General features: G+C 37.2%; 1 protein-coding gene across 5 annotated transcripts in view; it reads left to right on the top strand.

Moving 5' to 3' along the window:
- Positions 1-1,678: 1,678 nt before the first annotated feature.
- LOC138322727 (neuronal acetylcholine receptor subunit alpha-10-like) overlaps positions 1,679-24,636 on the top strand; it is a 134,017-nt gene continuing 111,059 nt past the window's right edge. For 3 of the 5 annotated variants that reach the window (XM_069266793.1, XM_069266792.1, XM_069266790.1), the window contains exon 1: positions 20,059-20,260. The gene's annotated coding sequence lies outside the window, so the exon portion shown is untranslated. Of the gene's footprint in view, positions 2,174-20,058; positions 20,261-24,636 lie in introns of those variants that run through there. The other 2 variants (XM_069266789.1, XM_069266787.1) reach the window with 2 other exon arrangements.

Here is a 24,636-nt window from a genome sequence, read left to right as displayed (position 1 = left end):
GTTTGGTGTTGGAGCGTGTATCGTCCTATATATTGTTTGGTGTAGGACCGTGTATCGTCCTATATATTGTTTGGTGTAGGAGCGTGTATCGTCCTATATATTGTTTGGTGTAGGAGCGTGTATCGTCCTATATATTGTTTGGTGTAGGAGCGTGTATCGTCCTATATATTGTTTGGTGTAGGACCGTGTATCGTCATATATATTGTTTGGTGTAGGAACCGTGTATCGTCCTATATATTGTTTGGTGTAGGACCGTGTATCGTCCTATATATTGTTTGGTGTAGGACCGTGTATCGTCCTATATATTGTTTGGTGTAGGACCGTGTATCGTCCTATATATTGTTTGGTGTAGAACCGTGTATCGTCCTATATATTGTTTGGTGTAGGAACCGTGTATCGTCCTATATATTGTTTGGTGTAGGACCGTGTATCGTCCTATATATTGTTTAGTGTAGGACCGTGTATCGTCCGATATATTGTTTGGTGTAGAACCGTGTATCGTCCTATATATTGTTTGGTGTAGAACCGTGTATCGTCCTATATATTGTTTGGTGTAGAACTGTGTATCGTCCTATATATTGTTTGTTGTTGGTTGTTGGCATTTATAATGACTGGGTGATAAAACATTATAGCTGTGTGAACGTGACGTCATCGCAGTTATTCGATGTATTCAATAACTTAGTTTAGGAGGAGGATTGCTCTATGGTCACAGAACGATGATCTGATAAATATCTAAATATAATGTAGCCCCTTCCACTGATGGAGATTACATCAATCCGTGCTCCAATACGGTGCCATAGATATACTTCCAAATTTCATTTCGAACCAGATCAAACAGTTAGGCGCTTTTATTGATTCATAGAATTTGTCAATGAGAAATCGCACAGAAAATCTGTCCGTGGACTGTTACACAGAACATATTACAAAATTCGGCAATTATACTACACTATCATCGTCTGAATATGCCCGGATACTCGGAGAATATAGAGGTCCATTCATATTGTTGAAAGGGGAGAGTTCCAGGATAGGGCTCTCATCTTAATAGGAATTCCGAGGATTTAAAAAAATGATATATCCGCTTGTTCATTGCGCCTTCAAAGCTATGGTAATGCTAACCATATCCACCCACACCCAGACTAACGCACTTTCCCTGGGGGTCGGGGTATTAACACTTGAATGTCGAACGTAGCAGGACCATCTCATTACACGTCCCCAGTACCAAGGTTTAAATACCAATGTGGAAATATCAACAGCGTAATATCAAGTGGCTGTCCTTCCTTTTAGCACCGCTTATTTATAATTGAAGCATTTCATTCCAGCATTAACACCTAACTCTATCCGGGGAGGCAATTTAACACTGGATTGTACCAAACGTCCAAGTAATTCGTTTGATCATAATTCAAATCAACGATTTAAGACAGATTTTGAATTAGTAGCTACACCGGCGCTCGTTAATGCGCTGAAATACTGCTCCCACCATTAAAATTTTGATCCGATTTGATGTTAGTATGAACACATTTTGTATTGTTTACAAAGTGATATTATAGAATGTTGTGTGTGTAAGCTTTGTAGCCGCGGTTTGGTTACCGCCCTTATCGCGCTCGTACGTTACATACATATGCAGTGTTGCTTTTTGTACGCGAACAATAGCTTCCAAGGTACCGGTGGTATTGGCGGGGATTTGCCGGAACCGTAAATTTATGTACAGTACTTTAATTGGGGAGCGTAAAACTGCGGTGGTGTAATGAATATTGGGAAACGTTAGAGACGGCTAGATCGATTCGATGGTCCCTACGACTGGGGTGTTGAAATGTTGGAAAATTTCACTGAAGCGGTGTGGCTTCCCACGAGATCTGTTGTCTCTGTGCTTCTGTCAATGTATGTAAAGACGATTAATTATGCTTCCCAACAATGTCGATAAGACGGGAAGACATATGTTTTAGAGGAAGTAATATCATTTTTGTTCGTAAGGAATTTTAGAACCTAATACCTACACCTGAAATATTTTTGGACCTCGCGAGTGCCCGACAACGTGACCTTTTTGCCATGCCGTATACATCTTATGCTTAGTAAACCATGCGCAATCCAGGAATTTCAAAGAGGCACATGCCCTGCCACTGCGGGATCGTTTTTGACACCTCCTCGGAGTTTAGCACCACGCGGCGATGAAAAGGTAAGACAAAAACACGCATGTGTTCTTAGTATCATCTGTAATTGACCATGGAGAATGCTCTAAAACCGATTACCTTTGTTTGTTTCTCAGCGAGCTAAATTTTCTACTTCAAACGCTCATGTTATTTTACACGTGTATTCCCCGTCATCATGATACAGTTTACCCCAAATCTTGCTGGAGAGCTTTACATGTTGAAGAATTTAGAGCAAATATATATTATGTTCGCCAATTTACGAAAGATCTTTCGGGTTTTAGTATCAGCTATGAAAACAGTTATTACTTTTCTTATTGAAGCATTAGGCTACAGATTTCAATTTGTAACGTGATAAACATCTTTCTATAAATGCGTAATATCATAAGAGAGGGCAACATGCATAATTGGCCTTGCTCACCCGACAAATCCCTTCTCGGCATGTAAGATTGAGGCTTTTGATGAGTTTATGAGTATACGTACACACACCATTGATTAGAGTTACCACTGATCGAGTAATCAGGCCACATACAAACTACCAGACGCATCTAAAGCCACATCCCGCATCCAACCTAGACCGTTTAGTACTATTTTGGAATATTTTCCTTCCCGCTATCGCACCAAGGCGCTGACGTGTGAAATGGGCTGATGGCAAACTCTTATCTTGTTGAATGAGTTGGATGATGGATTTTTTTTAAGTTAAAGCATACCTACAATTGATATATGGTTTTCTGCTGGAAATTTACATTTTCTTTTGATAATGGTCGTCGTATTCTAAGACAAATGCATCTGGGGGATGAACACTCTGGCTAAGTTGTATTTCACGTTAGTTGTACTGGTGTCAGATAAAAAGGCGACATTCTCTGCAGGCTCGTTTGACGCTATGCAGGTGTCAACGATGTCTTGGTGTTGATGGTTGTCGATCCGTTATAGCAAATACGAATTCGAACCGCATTTGATATCGATAACGAGAATGCATTGTTTTAACACTTTATAAACATGTGTACGGTGGCCAAAGATTATGCAGATTAAAAACAAATGTTACACTACTTTGAACATGTAAAATGTGATCAAACCTATAAGATTGGGAGATAAGACAATAAATAGATACTGTTCTACACTTTTGAAACACATTTGTTGGCAATGTAGTATTGTCTAGAATCATTAAGCCAGACAGAGGATTGTCGCTAAATCGAGGACACCCATTTGTCAACATGGAGCGGCCGGTGGTGCCGGCGTCTGTATGTGCGCGCCCCCTATTTGTCCAGACGTGTCGGCAAAGCAGGAGATAACCTGATGATACATGGGCTCAACATTCACTGTAGGATTTGAACACCTACACAGTTCTAAGGTGAGTAAGATACATTTAACACAGTAATAGTGTCGAGCGCGGCCACCAACCACGAGAACTTGCTTGGTCAAATGAAAAGTTTTGTTGTAGGTAAGGATGAGCCGTAGGGTTGGTTAGGATGAGCCGTAGGTTTGGTAACGACGAACCATTTATATCCTGCATTGATTAAACCGTGCATTTCAGACGTCTTTCCCATAAATAAACTTCGATAAAGATTCTTGGTGGATAAATAAACAATTACCCGCAACCCAAAACAATGAAATAGAATTAACACTGTATGGAATAGCTTTGAAGTTTTCTCAGTATCGCATATAAAATGATTGTAAAGCCCTGTCACATGTCTGACTACACTATGGAGAAGATATTGCATTAAGCTGATTATGTGCTGCCGATGTCTATCTTGTGTACGGAATCCAAACTACATGTTTTATCCTCTCTCTCATCTTATGGCCTAGTGATGTCACAACTCGCGTGCTCCTCACGTGCTGCAGACCTACATGTATTCTGCTGTTTTATGGTCTCCGCACGTCTCTTGTAAAATCTGCTCTCGTTTTGACCTAAAGGGTTTTAACATTCATGCAGGTTGCTAGCTATCCCTCATTGTGGTGCGTTTGTTCACTATCGCTTTATGTCGCCGACAACATTTCTCTCTCCAAAAATACTATTTGCCTAGGCTTCATATTGCGCTGAGTCTCCTTGGTGATATCGTGTTTCCCACCTATAATATTGTCGCCTCGTATTCTCTTGCCATGACATCATCTAGGTCACTCTCGTCATGTTGTTGCCTTGTCATCTCATTAAATAAAAACCTCTCGTCCCCTCTCTTCCATGTTGCCGCCTTCGTACTGCTTCCTAGCCCTTTCTTCACGAGGTAATTTCTAGTCGCAGCCTTATTTTCTCATCCTAACCTATTCTCTTCATCTTGCCACCATATTTTCTTTTCCGGTCTCGTTTCCTCCCGGGCTAGTATCTCCCTCCTCTGAATGTCAACGATTGACTTCTTGTGATACATTACGCCCAATGTCATCCTACATATACTATTCGTTCATGTCTACCGAATTTTCACCATTTCTCAATAAATTATGTGAGGAAAAAAATGTGAGAATCTTACAGGGCCAGTCAGATGGACAGGGATATCTCAACCCTCGTTAAAGATTTTGACCACCAGCCTTGGCAAGCCTCGGGTTGACCAGTCAAAATATTTCACTCGGGTTGAGATATCCCTGTCTACATGACAGATCCATGTAAGATTCTTTTATTCTACCCCATTTGACAGAAATATCTGCACTTCCGTTGAGGGTAAGAATTCTCGGTCTTACCAAGGGCAAGACAGCCTGCACGCGTAAAACGTATTCGCGTGATAAAACGGAAGTTGTAAAACGCCATATGCAAATTAACATTTACCTGTGCAGTCTAATTGGACAATCCATATCACCTTTGCCCCGAGCTGGTGCTTCACATGGAATTCCGCATGCCTTCACATATTTCGTTTACGTACACCCGGTAAAAAGACAATTAAATTGGTTTTGATACATGTGTTAACATTTCTGTGAATATTTCAAAACGATTTACATTCTTGTTTGTCACACGGCCGCAAGTTTTTGACAAAGCAAAATAAAAAATATCCAAGTTGATACAGTTAGTAATAAAATATTTTGAAATCGCGGTATGTGTAATTTTTGTGGAAATTACCTAGTTAGACTGTCGTGAATCTCCTCCTCTGGTAGAGATTTCCCTGACCTACACTCAAGGCAGAGATTATATTAATCTCCATCTCTACTTATCCCTTTCTAACAAACGTAAGTCATTGTATCTTTTCTTTTCCCTGTTGACACTCAACTGGTGCAGAAATAAATGCCGTTCCTCTGTTGTTTCGGTCACTTTTTTATATCTCGTTTATTTCATTGTTGATTACCTTTCTGAGTACTTATCTGACATATCATGAATATGTAGGTACATCGTATAAAGACCGCTACTGTTATTTCATCTAAAAATGACTAGAAAGAGTCCTGATACAATATTCAATATACAATATGAATCCTGGCAGAGGTTTATTAAAACAAATATCAAGTTTCAGATTATATGATAGTATTGTCATGTTACAATGTATATACATATTTAATACCTTACGAAGGGTCTAATGTATCTTTACCTTTACATTCAATGATGTATCAACATTTTACTTGAACGCATCTGAAGCAGAAATGACACACATTTTCTGAAACAATCTTTAATCGTTTTTCATTCAAGAAATCTCAAAAAGGTTAAATGTGGATATACTTAATAATGAATAAATCACAAAAAATATAAACATGTCATGTTTACTTGTGCAGACCGATGAAATCCACCGTGCTGTTTTCACAAAGAGATAACAAAAGCAGATGAGTAGCTATGGTTAGATATTTCCGACCCAAGTGATACCCTGTTTTTGTAACGACTTTGTGAAATCTGGTCTAGATGTTGCGATTTAATACCTTATTCCGTAACCCGCCATTTTATCAGGACGTGATCTCGTTTTGTCGAAATATTACCTGTATCGTACCGCAAAAATCGAGATTCTATAATTTTAACTGGTAAGCATTGAACACATCATTAAAAACTGCCGGACAGAACCGGCGATTTGTTTGTTTTTGCGATGAATTTACGTCCTATTAACAGCCATGGTCATATAAGTACGGTCTCCCATGATTATGATGTGTAGTGTGTAAGAAGTTCGTGCTGACTTTGGGAGACTGTGGTATATTCATGTTATGTCTTCCTGTTTAGTGAAACTCTTGCCCTTTTATATTACTATAACTATATTTTACTCATTTAATGCTGATCGCTAAGCAAAAACGACAACTTTTATAGAATTAGGTGTGTCTTGGCCAGGGGACAGAACACAGAGCCGACCTCACAGGCACAAGCGCTGTACAGAAGGCAAAATGTTAGGCGGTGTCAAGGGAGACATTAAGGAGTTGGATCCAAAATTTAGTCGCCTTTTACGAAATGCAAAAGGGACAACCGGTACAATTCTATTATAACAACAGGGCATGATTCTAGCAAGCATTGGACAAGTCGTTAAAAAACAAATCTGCTGGAAAGAACTGGCGATGATTCCAGCAAGCATTGCAAACGTCATTAAAAGACACATAGGCTGGGTAGACCTGGTGATGATTCTAGCAAGCATTGCAAACGTCATTAAAAGACACATAGGCTGGACTTAATTGGCGATGATTCTAGCAAGCATTGCAAACGTCATTAAAAGACACATAGGCTGGGGCAGACCTGGCGATGCTTTTAGCAAGCATTGCAAACGTCATTAAAAGACACATAGGCTGGACATAACTGGCGATGCTTTTAGCAAGCATTGCACACGTCATTGAAAGACACATAGGCTGGACATAACTGGCGATGATTCTAGCAAGCATTGTACACGTCATTAAAGGTACATAGGCTGAACATAACTGGCGATGATTCTAGCAAGCATTGCACACGTCATTGAAAGACACATAGGCTGGACATAACTGGCGATGATTCTAGCAAGCATTGCACACGTCATTGAAAGACACATAGGCTGGACATAACTGGCGATGATTCTAGCAAGCATTGCACACGTCATTGAAAGACACATAGGCTGGACATAACTGGCGATGATTCTAGCAAGCATTGCACACGTCATTGAAAGACACATAGGCTGGACATAACTGGCGATGATTCTAGCAAGCATTGCACACGTCATTGAAGACACATAGGCTGGACATAACTGGCGATGATTGGATGCTGGATTATAGTTATCACTACGTTAATTGTTGTTCAAATATACCGCGATGCAGTGTGTGAATAACATTGAGTTTTACGGCCCATCGACAACTAAGGTCATTTAGGGCAGTGTGTGAATAACATTGAAGATACCAGCATTTTTGGTTTAAAAAAAGGATAGTATCTTCAGCATTCCAATTAGTTCGGGACTGCTTGCTTTTCTATGAAACCATTACCCCGTTGTCTCAGCCAATCAGAAGTCACGTTGCATTTTTGCTTGTATGGGCTGATAAAAAATGTTAAGCCAATGAAAATGATCATTACATAAAGCAAAATTGACTTTTCACCAATAATCCATATTTCATATAAATGTAAACATGGAGATAGGCTCCCATACCAATAATCCATATTCCACTTAGGCCTAAATTAGACAGTACCAGAATTCCTTAGGGACCCAATTTAGACCCCTTCTGAGAGAGGAGCCAGACACATTCGATAGCCCAAAGGAATGAAATGGCCATTTCCATGTTTCGTGACCTAACGCATAGCGACAGATGATTACATCGACGGCTCGCATGTTCTAAAGTACGCGGTCATTAATCTCACAAACAACACGTATAGTCCTTAATGAAATAGTGTCATTAGTTCAAGTACATATGCAACAGGTCGCTCTTTTTGTTCATTCAGATATGGATAGGAAGTATTATTAATGAGCCTAACTTCTGGTGCTATAATTGATGATATCGCTCAATTGTTTCGTAAACAATTTATATCCTACAAATGTTTTATAATCAATAAGTTTGTATTATAATATAAACTTTATTTTTCTACATTTAGACGTCTGGTTTGTGAATGATAGCATGCTCTGAGCGGCTTTTTCTGCGCTGTTCCATCACATATATTATACATGTTGATACGTGACGTTCGGATCGAGCGCCAGTGACGGATGTTCGCTAGTGTCGGGGAGCACTCTAACACAACCGTAGTATATGGCACCATTACAGTATTGCACGTCTTGTCAATTTCGCGAATAGGTCTGAAATGTAACTTCATAGTTAGTGCCATCACACTTTAGCGATAGAACATTTAATAGATAGACAATATACGATCCAAAAACACAATAGGAAGACAAACAAATACCCCGTTCGCGCCATAAACCGTCCCAGCTTCCAATGTTATTGTGCCTTCACACGTTACAATGAACTTTTTGGCCTATTAAGGGCGTGAGTAGTGCTAGGTATATATATTCTAGTCAATGTTTGCAACACTGGTTTTAATCACATGAGAGACTCGTTTTGGGCTTTGTATGAATATAAGTGTTTAACTGTTCATGAAAGTAAGGAAATTGGATTATAATCATAGGATAATGTCACCTAAATGCATCGGCATGTTGTCGTGATGGTCATATGGTATCGTTGATACATAATGTATTTTTGTGACTTTGAAAATAATCATAAATGATTTATAGTATACTATTTGACTGGAGGCACAGGTAATGTATCTAAGGAATGTCTTATATATTTGTTTCGATTTTGTTTTTATTAATCAACGTCCTATTAACAGCCAGGGTGATGTTAGGACGGCCTCCCAGGTATGCGATGTACAGCGTTAATGTAGTGTGTGGTGAGTTTTTTGAAAGGCTGCGGTATATTCGTTTTGTGTTTTCTGGTATCGTGGAACTCTAGGTCTTTTTGATCATGGATATTTACGGCGATATCTAAAGAACACATTCATTGTCAGTATTAACCAGAATTAAATATACAGTGACAGTGTTAGTGTTCATAGATTCTTGTAGTAACTAGCAATTGACTGAATAATTAATAACAAATGTATATTTGACGATTATGTATAAAACTATACACATATTTACTAACAGGAAAACGATTCATTTAAATAACTGAATAAGCTAATTAACTATTTAATTTACTAGTTAGAGCCGATGTGACTTGGTACAAATGTAATTTGAACGAATTATGTTTTAAAGCTTAATTTACTCATTATACTTGATAATAATATAGATTTCATTTCTATTATGTAACTACTCTTCTAAATAACCAGTTTACATGTGAAGTATAGTGTGTTTTAGACTGTGGGGAAATCATTTTATTAAATTGTGGTAAAACGTTGATGCGATCTTCTGTCTGATCTTACAGTAGGTGGATGTCGTTTGGGATCATCGTTAGGGACGTATCCTTTACGTGACCTGTGACGTATGTTCAATCTGCATTACAACATGTTCGGTCTCACCTGATTTACAGACAATCGATATATCCTCACGGCCTGTAGGTGGCGATGTTAGATGATAGATTATCGATATCTCCTTACGGCCTGTAGGTGGCGCTCTTAGATGATAGATAATCGATATCTCCTCACGGTCAATAGGTGGCGCTGTTGGATGATAGATTATCGATATATCCTCAAGGCCAATATGTGGCGCTGTTAGATACAGATAATATAGATTATCGATATATCCTTACGGCCTGTAGGTGGCGCTCTTAGATGATAGATTATCGATATATCCTGACGGCCAATAGGTGGCGCTGTTGGACGATAGATTATCGATATCTCCTCATGTCCAATAGTTGGCGCTGTTCGATGCAAATAACATTGATTATCGAATATCTTCACGAAGAGAATGTCATTCAAACCGATTTTGCCTAGAAAATGTCAAATTTATAACACCCTGTGATGTCACCCGTACTATATAAAACCAAACATTATACTCACTAGTGAGGATACAAGGATGTTTTACTTCATTTCATACCAGTCCTTCTTTTCATGAAACAAGGATGTTTTCCTAAAATTATTACCAGTCCTTCTTTTCGATTAAAGTCTTTACTTTGCGTATTTAATAAACTCTTGTTCCCATCAAGTTCAATGTATAGGATTTGTTGGGGATTTATGTATCTGATATCATCCACAGGTAGTGACAGGTGCAACAATATTACAGATCTTCGAGAGATGCTGTCTGAGGAATATGTTCACCTTTATGAACTAGGGGGGTATAACGTGTCTGGTGCCTGAGTGGTTACCATGTCATCACCCCGAACTTCATTGAAGATCGTTAGCTATAGTAAATGGTGTTATTGCTGTCGATTGTCACTGATTGAGAGCGTTTCTGGAAAAGTAGTAGAAAGACGTCGATAGTCAGAAAATAGATTTACGCTTCATTTGATCGGCAGTAGATATTTTTGATGTTGACTACAAAGATCCTTACGTCTTTGTTTGGGTAATCTAGGAATCTAGAATTTGCAGTATCTATCTGTCACATCCATTGTAAAGAATACATTAACGTTGTTGTACCCTACTAAAGGCCGTTCTCGATTGATCTACTACTTGTATTGTGAAAACGATGCCATTTCTCTATGAAGCTAGTAGTTTTCTTTTCTCTTGACCCTGCAGGTAAGGCGTTAGACGTGTACTTGCTGTTCCTATTGTTTGAAAGATGACTAAATGTAGGATCTTATCTTTTCCCTTCTTCCTAAGTAACTGTCTTCTGTTGACATTCGCCCCTGTTAGGTAGGCTCTGGGTTCTGTGCACTGGCCGAGACACACCAAAGTCTATAAAACTGATGGTTTATGATTCTTCGTAGGCCTTAGCATAAAGGGAGTAGGACGACTGGTTCGTCTATGATTGTCAGTATAATGTGACCGGGTGAGGTGTGTTGCTTGGTGTCTTCGGCAGCATGCTTCAATGCTAGTCTTTTAAAACACGCACCTCGCACTTCACATACGCAACACGTCACATACATGAAATACCATCCTTATCCCCATGGCTGTTCATAGGACGTTAATTAAAATAACATCAGGGTAAATTGGTCATAAACATGTGCATCCATAGCAATTTGGCTAAAGGACAAGTACTTTTTACCCTATTATTTTATTCAAAATATCATAAACCCCAGTGAAAGATTTTTTTTGCTGTCCCGCATGATGCCTACTCAACAGATATAAAAATAAATTGCCTCACATTTTTCCTCTCAAAATTGCATGAGATTTGGATGGTCTCTTGACTTATCCGCATTCTGATCATATAGTTATGTCACAAAAGTTACAAAACCTCTACCGCCACATGTTTAGTTAGCTTATGCAATAGCAAATTAATATTAACATAATAATATATATAACAAACAGTTGGATTGAAGCAATACTCGTACGTTTAAGTTACATCATTGGTAGGTCATTTGGGATATTGCTCGCAGTAGTGAAAATAGTAGACCTGTTGGAGGTTTACATACAGCAAATCATATGTGGTATGAATTAAAGTTTTAGATGTATTTCCCCTTTAAATGTAGTTTTTTCTTGATTTAGGAAGCTTTTTTTCTAGTGGGTATCAATTTGGGTACACGCCCCGTTAATATATTCCGCACTCCTAATTCTACCAAATAAACAAAAACATTGTCATCACTAAACAAAAAGATGAATATCGAGCGCGTATGCCCATTCGAAAAAATAAGACGAAAAAACATCAGCAAAATGATATATGATAAACTGAACAGCAATGGTGTTAATTAGGGGATCATTACTTGTGCTATCGGAGAGAAAAAGATGAACACCAATGAAACTGAATAGATGAGAATAGATCATGCATACGTAATTCCTATATGTTAAGGTCGTATCTTGTAAGTTTTATTCGTTGATGACGTCAAGATTTGTCGTGTAGATTTCAGTGCGGTATTGATTGGGGCGTTAAAAGGTCATTCGTCCAATGGGAACGGAGGTGTTCACGAGTGTGGTCTGCTCGATATAGCATCACTTCGAAATCACGTCCTCGCGGGATTTTAAATGTTAGCATGGCACAAGAGTAATTTACAGCGACGCCTGGTTTTAAGATGATTATTTAAATATCACAGGGAGTGTAATATAACAAATACATGTAACTAAATTACATCACCGTGTATTTGTAATACAGCAAATTGATATTTAAAAGTGTGTGTCGAATATATTTTTACATAAAACTCCTAAGCTTACCACATAGGTATACTGTATTTTCGTAAATGTATCCTTTCAACAGTATATAACATAAATTCTTCCTCTCCTTCGTTCAATACCAGCGTGAAGATTTTGCATAAATTATTAATATAGATGCTCCACCGTTGACATATGGTATTTTTTCTCAAAAACAGGAACAGACGATTTAGTATTATTCTTCAGTTACAAAACTTACTTACTTTACACCATTACTACCATTGAAAAGTTTGAGCTTCTAATTTTACTTCAAGATAAAAATATCAAAACTACTTAATTGAATCCCGAAAAAAATCCATGGCACTATGTTTTATATGGAATGCAGTACTAATTGCGCATGCACCGAGAGCAAAATGAATTATTTTAAATTGTTTTTTGTGTTAATTAGACATATAGATAAAAAAAACCAATTATTGTCCAAATGATGGGTATCATTTATGCTCTGTCGGCGGTGGAGCATCTTTAATAAATATTGTTTGATATTCTACACTGCCAATTAAACAAACAAAAGCAATGTGATTCCAATATTGTTAGAACTAAATTTAACAACTTTTACCGCGTGTTATAAGTTACATCCAAACATCAGTTAAAATATGATTACATTTTTATATAAGTTTACACTCTAATATTGAAAGTAATAATCTACTGATACAGATAATCATTTTGTTCCTAATCGTTGTCTGTGTGCCGCAAGCAAATCATTTCACCACTTCTCGCGGTACCATACAAACTGAAACTGCAAGTTTATAAAACCAGATTATCTATCGCATGACTCCGACTGCTTCATATTAGTTTCAAAATTGCATACATTGTGTATGGAGCATGGTTCTCCTCCATGAGCCATAAAGAAGACTAGCGTTACAACATATTAAAGCCCATTGATTACATCAGGACCGCACCTGTAGGAAGCGAGTTCATAATTCTGCACAAATTCAATATGAGGAGAGAAGATTGGTTGTAGGGGAATGATGGTGCTCGTACAATGGCTTGATCCTCCTAACATAACAAAGCTGCACTTTGTGGACATGTTTGGCATTTGCCTTTGGAGCCGATATATGAGGGAGTTTTAAGTGACTTAGGAGGCGAGAGGAAAGCGTATTATTAGCTTCCATCCAGTCTGTCTTATCTGGTCTTTATTGCAAATTTCTGTTGAACATTTGGTGACGTTTTTACATTGTATTTTAGTATGGCGACATCCCTCCTGTGTCGTATGTCGCCACATCACCATGTTACTATGGCAACAAGTCCCGCCTGTATACGTCACCAATTACACAACAATTTCTGGGCGCCATCCTCCTATTGTAGTACACTGTTGACACTCAGTTGGTAAATATATAATAGTGTAAACACAATATGTTCGATACCCTAATCTATAAATAGGTGTAAAAGATATTCTGCATTAACTGATGTTTTGGTCAAAAGTCAAGCCTATTGTGTGTAAAGATGCTTTTCATCATGTTTGTTTCATAATTTTAAATGACCGTACATACAACTTGGATAAATATATTTAGTAAGTGTATATGTTAGTTATATGTACAGGTATTACGATTGCTAGTTATTTACTGTGGTAATGAATAAGACACCTAATAGACAATTCGTTTGTTGAATATCTGAATATACCTTTATCATATCCTTGAAAGGTATATGTGGCATAACTCGGCGAAAAGTTTTACATGTTATTTTTTAGTTACACCACTGAATGTATTGTGAAATGTTTAAATGGAAACGTACCTGCAAAAATTCACTTTATAATTACTAACAACACTAAAAAAGTGAATAAAAATTGTAGACCACAACTTTGCTTCATGGTTTAATCGTATCGCACGCATTTCACTGCACTATAGGGATGTAAATCTCCTGATTTTTGGCAAAACTGTCAAACATCATTTTCAGCTCTTATTTGAACTTGTAAGAAAATGAGAAAAAACAAAAAAAAAACCAAAAACACTAAAATATAGGTTTATAACACCAGATTATGCTTAGTATGACTCAGAGTGCTTCATATTAAGTTCTCAATGCGTGGTAAATTTTGGTGTCTTAAATATTTAAACCTGTGCTTGATTATGAACTCCACATAAAATTAAATTCCGTTGTACCCAGTTGATAAATAAGTAGTAATGTAGAGATAAATAGTACGCTAAATATTTTATTAGGATGTAATGTCGTTCGTTAACTTGAAGTTGATTTGTTTGATTAGTTTGTTATATATTTAGCTAGTTACATAATGATTGTACTGTACATTGTATAACACAAAATATTCGCATAGAAATGATTGTTTTCGTAGTCGATGTGAGACCACAAATATAAAAACAATAAGATTTGTATACAGTTAACTGTTACTATTGCTACTGTGACTTACCACGAATATTGTTATCCACAAAATAATGTTAGAGTTTAAAACCATGACAGAAGGTTTACACGAATGTTACATGTTAAACATGATTTAATTAGGCGGCTAGCTAGATAGTAAGATAAAATTAGTAATTTGATTAAATAGTTAATTGTCTAGATGATTGGTTGGTTAATACCTTCATGACGTAACGTTGTTGGTGTAATTAATTGTTTTCTATTCTACTATTAATAGAAAGTAATAAAATATTAATGCATTACTGTAATATAAAGCTATGAATCTGTTACAGTTTTTTTTTCAAATTATCCGACACCACTGGTTTGTTGATATTTAAAGGATCGCACGTGCTAGTTTCTACATTGCACGTGCTGTCTGCGGGAGGGAAAATAATAGGTCAAAGCAAATGCGTAATGGTTTATTTTTAAACCAAACCTGCATCCAAATGGTGATTTATTAAAAACTCTAACAACCAAAAAGTTACGAACCAATGAGTTCCGTCGCGTTTACTTAACAGTGGATGCAGAGTAGTTCAAGAAAACCTCAAAGTGCGTTCTACACGTCATTCTATTGAGGCATTGTCATTGTGTGTAATACTCCATGGCACGAACGAATGGAAAACGAAATATAGACCAACCAACCAATTGATTTTACATAGGCCTTTGTTAAAGGTTTGGTTTATAATGTTAAAACTGAATCAGATATGGTTATGAGGAAGTGTTGTGATAATATATAACATACATGGGAACAACTCTTTTATATCTCAACAAGGTAACCGCTTTTTAAAAACAAAAGTCCTTTCTGCCTTGAATAATCTTGTAATACTGTTTTTACGGATTTATTATTCAGATTGAAATTTTAAACCCAAATTTTGATTTCTAAATTAATATGAGTGTTACCCTTCAGACATTTTTGTGTATTGAAATTCACCATGAGTGATCAAGTTGTACCTGCGAAATCCGGGCAACTACTAAACTACTGGATCAAATAAAGTGAAATTCGCATCAATATTGGTGACTGGTATATATGCTAATATGATTTTTTTTGAAAACTTTGATTGGCATAATGCTACCAGGGCACTATTTCCATGAATTGATTTAATGTATGAATGCTTATCATTTAGTTATCACGTGATTAAATAACAGTTACCATGTCAACATACAGGAGGCTTCTGAGTGTTCAAAATTTAGATATTATCTTTTTTCCGGAGAATTGCTAAACAGTGGTTATAAAAGGACGAAAGTACTTACGATATTACTTGAAGCTTGAATAATAGTTATAATTCATATCGAATGGGGTGAAAATTATTCACGGATCCGAAACATGGGTGAAAAATATCAAAGTTTCAACCTGACGAGATGAAATATAACTGTTCTTCATTAAAAACAAGGAAGGTTCAATTTATTACATTTTGTACGTTTCTATTCAAGGTCTAAACTGATACCGGTACACATATTTTTATCAGCCGCTATTATCTCACTTACTAATATAGTTTCACGCATAAAATAAAGATATCGATGACATTTACCATCCAAGATAATCCAATGAAACACATTCATATACAACAATTAAAATAACAAAAATAATAGGAAACATGCACGTTATATGTATGTTTGGTTTGATATTTAAAAAAATGGTATTTCCGCCAAAACGATATTTTCACTGTCAATGCTGTATTCTGATTGGTCAATATTGTGTGAAAATATCAGGTGAAAAAAATACCATATATAAATTCACCATCAAGCAACGATGACTTTACAATAAGTAATAACACATTGAAAAGATGTGAAATGAAATTGTAAAGCATAATTTGACTTCATATTCTGATCGCATGTACTCATAATGATTTTGGCAGCAGCTCTTATTTGTACTGTGCCTCGTTCAGGAGACAGAACCCAGAGCAAAGTGAGGCGGTGTCAATGGAGACGTTAGGAGGGAGAGAAAAAATAAGATCCTAAATTTAGTGGCCTAACGCCGTAACTGCAGGACAATTTTTCAGAGAATATATCCAATAGTTTTAATGTAATATTATTACTCTCAAGTTTTCAAAGAACTGAACCTGATAGGCTTTTAAGTCTTGTCTTTGATAATAGGATATTTAGCAAACACTTTATATATAGCCTTTTACAGAATTATAAATAATCTACAGATACAGAAAAAATAACTTTGTCACACGGACATTGACACAAATTACATATAGATTATAAATAGACATTAAACACCGTGAATGCACTAGATACATATCTTAAATGGATCCAAGCGACAAAAATAGACTACAGTGTAATCAGAATCCAATTGTTTGATATCGAACTCAATCCCAGACAATCCTGTTTTTTATATGGCATTCTATATATAGTTCTTCGATTGCACTTCACAGATTACTAAAATCAGACCGAGATCAATCGGCTGAATTAGACAAATGTTTACATGGGATGAGTTATTGTGGATAGTATGTATTTCAAGCTTTTTTTCTGCATCGTGTTTGTTTCAAAAGATTATAACAGGAGGACTAAACTCACTGTGCGTTATAATGTGCAGATGCTAACTCTTCACAAACATCTGGTCGATAAGCATCACTATTTAACCTGCTAAACATCTCCTCGATGTCGTGGTAATGGTATAAGCTGAAGAAAGATGCCAATTCGCTAGACACAGTCATTAAAGCGTTGGGATTGATCTCTTTATTCTTCAGTATAGAAAAAGCATGCCTATAATTCTTCTGTATGTGTATGTTTGATTAGAATGTCACATTAAAGGGGGACTCAAAAACATTCCCTCCATGATACAAAGCAGTCATTGCCACGGGACTTTTGTCCATGATGATCTGGAGTGTAACATATTAGACATCTTGTTACAGTGCTTTCCTATGAAGTACATGGAATGGAAATCATATACTTGATTAAAAGTAAGTATACATGGCCAAAATTAAGTATACCGGGAAATTTCAATGAATACAGAAAAATGAATCAGAAATGGTTCGGACTTTTGTCAGTCAATGTACTTCAAAGCTAATTTATGGCGCTGTTTCAGTAGAAACGTTGACAACACTATGTCCGATTTTCTTTGGTCGTAGACAAACATATCTGTGGGTTTGGTCGATACAGAGATGGCAGGTTTATTAGGTACTTTTGAAATAATAAAAACACTTATTGAACATTACGATACTATTTATATCTCATCTTTTTTAATCAGGGTTACATTTGACAAGACTTATTTACAATATGGCGCTGTAACATGACTAAAGGATTTTTTCAATTTACTTACACAAGAAAGGTCCGTATTATGTCATCGCATTTATCAAAGCATTTTATTTGTTTAATCAATTTTTAATTAAGGTAAGTTCAAACAATGCAGAATAAGTTTCTACTTGATATATAGAAAATGTATGGAAAGATTATTATGAAATGCAAGCATCAAAGTAGATTGTTTTAGTTCAGTGTAATTATATACATAAGTTTGATTAAACAGAAAGTTAACATTGAAGACACTTTGGTATACATGTAGTAGAATAGTAGCCTAGACTTTTATCGTGATGACGTCACTCTCATGTTCTGTATAAAGCTTGGGCGTGGAGAACAGTTTACTTAATAGGAATAATGCACATCCCGATAGTTCACCTAGTACGATAATCCACAAGGGGCGTGACAGCAGCTACCTACAACGTCACTCTATATGCTATCAATGAACGCAAAAAAATAACAGCGTACTGTGAAATATGTTTTCACTGTTAACCTTTTGGTCAGCCTTATTGACATGGGTAATTCGCACATTGTCCTCCAGGTGGCGCTGTATACTAGACATTACCCCGACATACGTTATGCGCGCAGTGCTATTCCATTTGCAGGTTCTTTCTCGATTTTCGGAATGCTAGAACCTGCCGCCGGGTGAAAATCGATATCAAAGATAACCTTTTAGTTCTGAAATTTCAATTAATTTTTCGTTTGATGGATGAGTCGGTAACTCGGTAAGATTTGTCCGTTGGTGTTACATTAAGCCTCACAGATACCCAAAGTGACAATAGCCAAGCCTGTGTCCACATACACACATCCTCTATAACCTTGGACAAGGACATGTGCACTAGGATGTAGAATCCCGATAAACTAAATATCTCAATATCTTATCGCTGTCTTTAAAAACGTGAATTATATTCGAATGTGTTTTTGATTATCATCTGGATTGACGTTATTTTATCAGACAGCATGGCCTCTTTTTCCAGCAACATTTACCTTTATAAGTATCTCGGCATTACATGTGGTATTTCGTAAATCGTGAATATTTTGCATTGCTATGGCGTTGGTTTTGCAGCTTTACATCACTATGGGAGCTTACTCTATACATTGTTTGGCATTACTATCATAACAATATGAATATTTTACTCTTTATATATCTTAACGTTACAATGACATCAAAACTCATCATTTTGTTACCATGACACTATTCTATATATACCTTTGCGTTACTTTTTATACTGCATTTCGTTAGCATACCGTGATTCGGTGATTAATAGGACTATGGTGTCATTCTATATGCATATTTCCTTGATATTAGTAGATCAATTAAAATAATTTCACTAAGAATTTCATTCTAACGTCAGCTGAGTGCAAATTAATATTTGAAAAAAACCCTCATTTACATGCACGAAATTTGCTGAGCACGTCGACTTAAGAGTAGACAGAGCGCTTCCTCCTGTCGGGTAGAATTGTCCGATAATCCACCATATAAGCCGCCGAAACCACACTTGTTTACCAAGTCCTCCATGTTAATGGGCAATTTATCCAGACACAGTACTAACATATATTGACCGCCCTAAATATGACAGTACATTTTCTATCTACATGTTCCCCTCTCGGGGACGCAGCCGGCCGCCGGCTTACTCTTACAGTGTATTTGTCAAACTGGAGATAAAAAGAGATTTTTTGTTACTGATTGCGGGATGTTTTTATGCAATAAATCTTAGTATTACGACATTTTGGTTTGCTTTTGGAATCACAGTCATGCGCACATCGGGGAATAAGACCAGAACTCGTTCGCATTAAACCGAAACAAAATACTGAAATTTCATGCAAATATATTGGATGAAATGCAAATATATATTCTATTATAAGCTGGCAATTTAGTTTCGTATTCGGTCATTATAAATAAGTGTTCCCATGGGTGCAACATGAGAAAAGGCATGTCAGTTTCGATCTAAGACAATTCGTAGTGACTGAAGAAGGGCATTTACTAACAGCGAAACTGCGAGCGCCTTACTATCGCAATATTGATCGTGAGGAGCCAACCGAGTTATGATGCAATTATGATCAATGCGCTTAAAGTCTTAACATATCCTGTATTCAAGTTGTGCTAGTTTTTATCTACGTTCTAGGACTTATGTTCGTTTATCGGCGGATTATGTAAAGCGGGATTCCTTTGTACGTGCATGTACACGTGTGACTTGCATGTTAGATAATCGTTGTTGGCAACAGCACACATACATGCAGACACATCAAATCATATTGTCACACGATTTCAGTTGCACATTAGCAGACATGCGTTCATCTGGACAACAGCCTTAAGTTATCTATTGAATGTGTGTTAATTAGCTCTGATTATTCATATACATGTACTACATGTAAAGGATAGGGATATTCTAACCAAGGGTAAGAAACTGTAAAGCCCGAAGCTTTCGGTAATGCCATGAGATCCACCACAGATACGATCATAACCATTGTGAGTAAAACCTTGTTTTGTCCTTTTATCAATGCTCAAATAGGTAATCTTATTGCACCGGGTTACATCATGTACATACTTCATGTTTTTCCCATATCACTGAGCTCTGACTTTATTGCGTATGCTATAAAGTTAAAGAATATCTCTATCCTTCATTCATTAACACACTCTCATACCTCTGCCAGCTGAGAGTCGATTCGTCTACATGACAAATTGCCAGAGACCAGACAAAGTATAATACTTGCGTGACTCTTTCTTATGTATTTTTTCAGAAAATGTGGTGAAAACAACCACATACCCTATCCCTCCATGTGTACATGTTTGCATATTTTGAATTACATAAAACCAGTTTTTGGCTCTGAAAAAAAAAAAATTTCGAATCCAAATTTTACGTTTGCGTACATCCGAAATATATAGCGAAAAAAACAAAAAACAATCATAGTAACATTTTGTTGTTGTCACGCATTGACGTCACCAGTCTTGATTCCATTCATATATTGCATGAGATACCCAGGTGACACGAGTGTGAGACCAGACAGTGATAATACTTGTTCAAATCCTTCAATAATTAAGGAATTAGATAAAGAGTGACGAAAAAATAGTAATTTTGTTGACGCATTGACGTCACCAGTCTTGATTGCATGGATACCCAGGTGACACGAGTGTATTGCCAGAGACCAGACAGTATAATACTTGTAGTATGAGAGAAATATATATCACTAATCACTTCATTGATAATTAAACAACTCATTGCACGTTTATCATAGCTGGTGTGTACAGACACATGCGAGTAGGGCGTTAGAAATGTACCTGCTGTCCCCATATTATAATCGTAAAGGCGACAAAATTTAGGATTTTATAACGTGCCCCGTCTTCTTGTACAATAGAATTATTGCCCTTTTTATTATCCCCCGCGAAACGCGTCCGAGACCGTCCGAGACTCTTTCCGGGCTATAACTCAGAAATCAATCAACGCAGCTCCTTGTTTGTTTGTTTGTTGTATTATTTTAACGTTCTATTAGCAGCCAAGGTCATGTAAGGAAGGCCTCCCATGTATGCAGTGTGTAGCGTCTGTGAAGTGAGAGGTGTGTGTTTTGAGAGACTGCGGTATGTTCGTGTTGTGTCTTCTTGTATAGTGGAAATGTTGTCCTTTGACGCCAAAGACACCAAGCAACACATCCCACCCGGTCACATTATGCTGATAACGGGCGAACCAGTCGTCCTACTCCATGTTTGCTGAGCGCTAAGCAGGAGCAGAAACTACCACTATTATAGACTTTGGTGTGTCTCGGCCAGGGGACAGAACCCAGAGCCATCCTCACAGGGCGAACGGTCTACTCAAGGCCAAAAGTGAAGCGGTGCCAAGGGAGGCATTAGGAAACATAAAGTCAGTTTGGAAGAGGATAAAAGATAAGATCCTAATTTTAGTCGTCTTTTACGATCATGCAATAGAGGCAGCAGGTACAATTGTAACGCCCTACCTGCAGGGCAGCTCCTTGAAACTTTCTGTATACATCATACTTGTGCCCTAGTTGTGCCTTTTGCTTGTCAAAACCTACCTAGATTGCGCTTTCTGCCTTTGCTCAGTATATAATTTCTTGAGTCTTAGTGTATAATAGTAGTTTCCGTTGTCATTATGTATTTTCTGTTGTTTAGTTGATATAATTTAACCGCTTGTTTTATGCAGGGCAGTTGCCAGGTACAGACCGCCAGTTGCCTGTTTTTCTCCGGGTACTTCGGGTTTTTTCTTCCTACAAAAAACCTGACACGTCCAATGACCCTGGCTGTTATCAAGACGTTTAACTAATAATCCAATTAATTTGATACCTTTATAAAGGAGCGGGCTGTATTGTAAATCTTTGTCTACACGGTTTGGATTATTTATTTGCCACATAAAATTCTTTTTTGATGCAATCAGTGTTCAGAAGAATACGTCCAAATAATTTTCAAGCACGATTAGCATTACAAAGATATCTGACATGACGGTAACTATTGTGACGTCTGTTTCGCCACTCACACGACGTAACTGTCCATACATATGTCATGTACAAATACTTGATATCTATTGATGTGCTAGATCGCCACTTGACTATGAAAAATGTTCGGTATCAAGATGCTGTTGAAAACGTATCTTAACACGTGATCTATAAACACGTGTTTGTTTTAGATGACATGTAAAATGCGTAATATTTTGCGCGAGATTACACATTATATTGTACAGGTGATTTGTGACGCATGGTTTCATGCTATGTTCGACATGTAATTTCATTAACCCTTATATCATCTTCATGTCCACATATTCTTTCCGACAGAAGTTGTGTCCCTTGCTGTCCTCTCCTGCTTCAATAGATTAGTAAGCAAGAGTACAGTTTGAGCAGGAGGAACACTAACTGTTTTGCCTGGGTTTTGTTTATGTGTAACTATCGATTTTCAACAAACTATCTCAGGAAAGCGCCTATGTATTCGGCGTAATCTACGTCTTTGTACGCTCCGGGTCAAATCGAGCTTGTCTATGTGAACGCAACTAGACACTTAAATGATGAGGCCATTTCGAAACTTAGAAAAAAACTGTTTCTGTTGTCGTGCAAGTTTGATTTCCTGTTCAGCACTCTCAATCGTCGTGTGCTTGTTTCAGGGGTGACTGTTTCACAAAGCACTCAGACCAGAGTTAACATCGATTACCCTAGGTTTTCCCGGATTAAACTAGTTCGTCAATGTATACCATGGGACCTAAACCGTGTTTGTTTTAAACGGATTATTGCTCGTCATATCCCTAAGATCAGTCAGTGGGTTTAGTGTCATTTCTGTTTGTTTTTGTAGGAATTTCAACTTCCTTCCGCAAGTTATGTCATTTGGTATAATAGCGAAAAGAGGGAAGTAATGTACCGGGGAAATTTCATCACTACAATAGTGATCTCCAGTGGCTTCTTTGCGTTTAGAAATTAATATATCTAGATAACCTTGTCAAGCCTCTGACTGACGTGGAAACATGGCCGATATACGGCGGGGTCAGAGTGAATTGTCTACGAGTGACCGGAGGTGGCTTCACCACGTGACCAGGTGTCGAGCCCGAAAGAGTACGCAGTCAAACAGTGAGTGACAAACCGGGATTTAATCAGAACATCATTAACGCGAATCGCGAGGGTCCCCGAGTGCTTAGCGAAGGAAACAGACGATCCTAGTAGCGATAACAGGCAGGGTGGCAGGGGACTTACCACCATGGTCCGGAACTAGTGTCGGTAAAGGCATCTAACCAGACACTATGGAGTCATATCAGCCAGCAAAATTAAAATTTTAGTACCCCACACATCACCAGCTTTCGTATTAATTGAATTGGTGCCTAAAATACGTGTTTGCTTTTATTTGTAAGCACAAAATCTTTCGCCTCCGTTCTACCATTCCATAATTAGAATAACCTATTTTATATAATTTTCTGGTTAATTTCTAAAATATAATGTAGAACAGATATGGTTTTCACAGAAATAAACTTCATGGTAATTTTATTTGTTATATCAGTACCCATTTTTGAATAGTTAAGGACTCGTTTCTAGATGATTCTATTGTTAAACTTTTCTCCTCCTTTCGTTATTAATTTTAAACATTTTAATCTACTTTCTTTTAAAATACAGACCCACGCGTTTGTTTGCTTTAGGGTGCTTAAGGGAACTGAAAGTATTATTTAATTAAAATTTTATTTATCCCATTATCTATGGGAATGCAAATTTATTCATATATAAAAATAAGACACTGTAATGAATGATAATGCTAGAATAAATTTAGATGATTTGGAAATTTACCCTGTTATGTTAAGACAATAAACTGCCGCCTCTCATATATTATTGTACGCCTGTCAGTAAATACCGCCGAGCCCTCTCGGGACGACACTCAGATCTTCGCCATCGATCCTTGACGGTTAAATATCGTATCCTCCAATCAAATATAACATGTTGTATCTGTGTTGAGTTTCCTAGCCTAGCTGATGTGGAATCCGCGTTGATAAGGGTTGTTTCCCTTGGTAGGTCGGTGGTGACACAAATACCGAGAGAAAATGGGATTGTGAAACTTTTCTGATCAACCTATAAACACGAAATTATCCCTCTGTAACAATCAATATTTTGATGTTATTTATGTTCGATGTTACATACAATCGTGATGTAGTATTTTGTGAGGAAGCGTTATTTATGGACTATATAGCTACATATGCCATATGCCATATATTTATGACATATTTTCCTTCAATGGGACTGCCTTTTTTCTTCAATTGTTGTTTACACTTCTGAGTAATGTATAATAAAAATGTTATTGGGCGTACGATCCTGTGAGGACGGCTGTGGGTCATATTACCTGACCAAGACCTGCTGAACTCTAAACAGAGA

This window comes from Argopecten irradians, chromosome 5 (assembly GCF_041381155.1).
Source record: "Argopecten irradians isolate NY chromosome 5, Ai_NY, whole genome shotgun sequence".
NCBI classification, from domain to species: domain Eukaryota; kingdom Metazoa; phylum Mollusca; class Bivalvia; order Pectinida; family Pectinidae; genus Argopecten; species Argopecten irradians.
The sequence above is the reverse complement of the archived record's forward strand: the minus strand, read 5'-3'. Positions and strand labels throughout refer to the sequence as shown.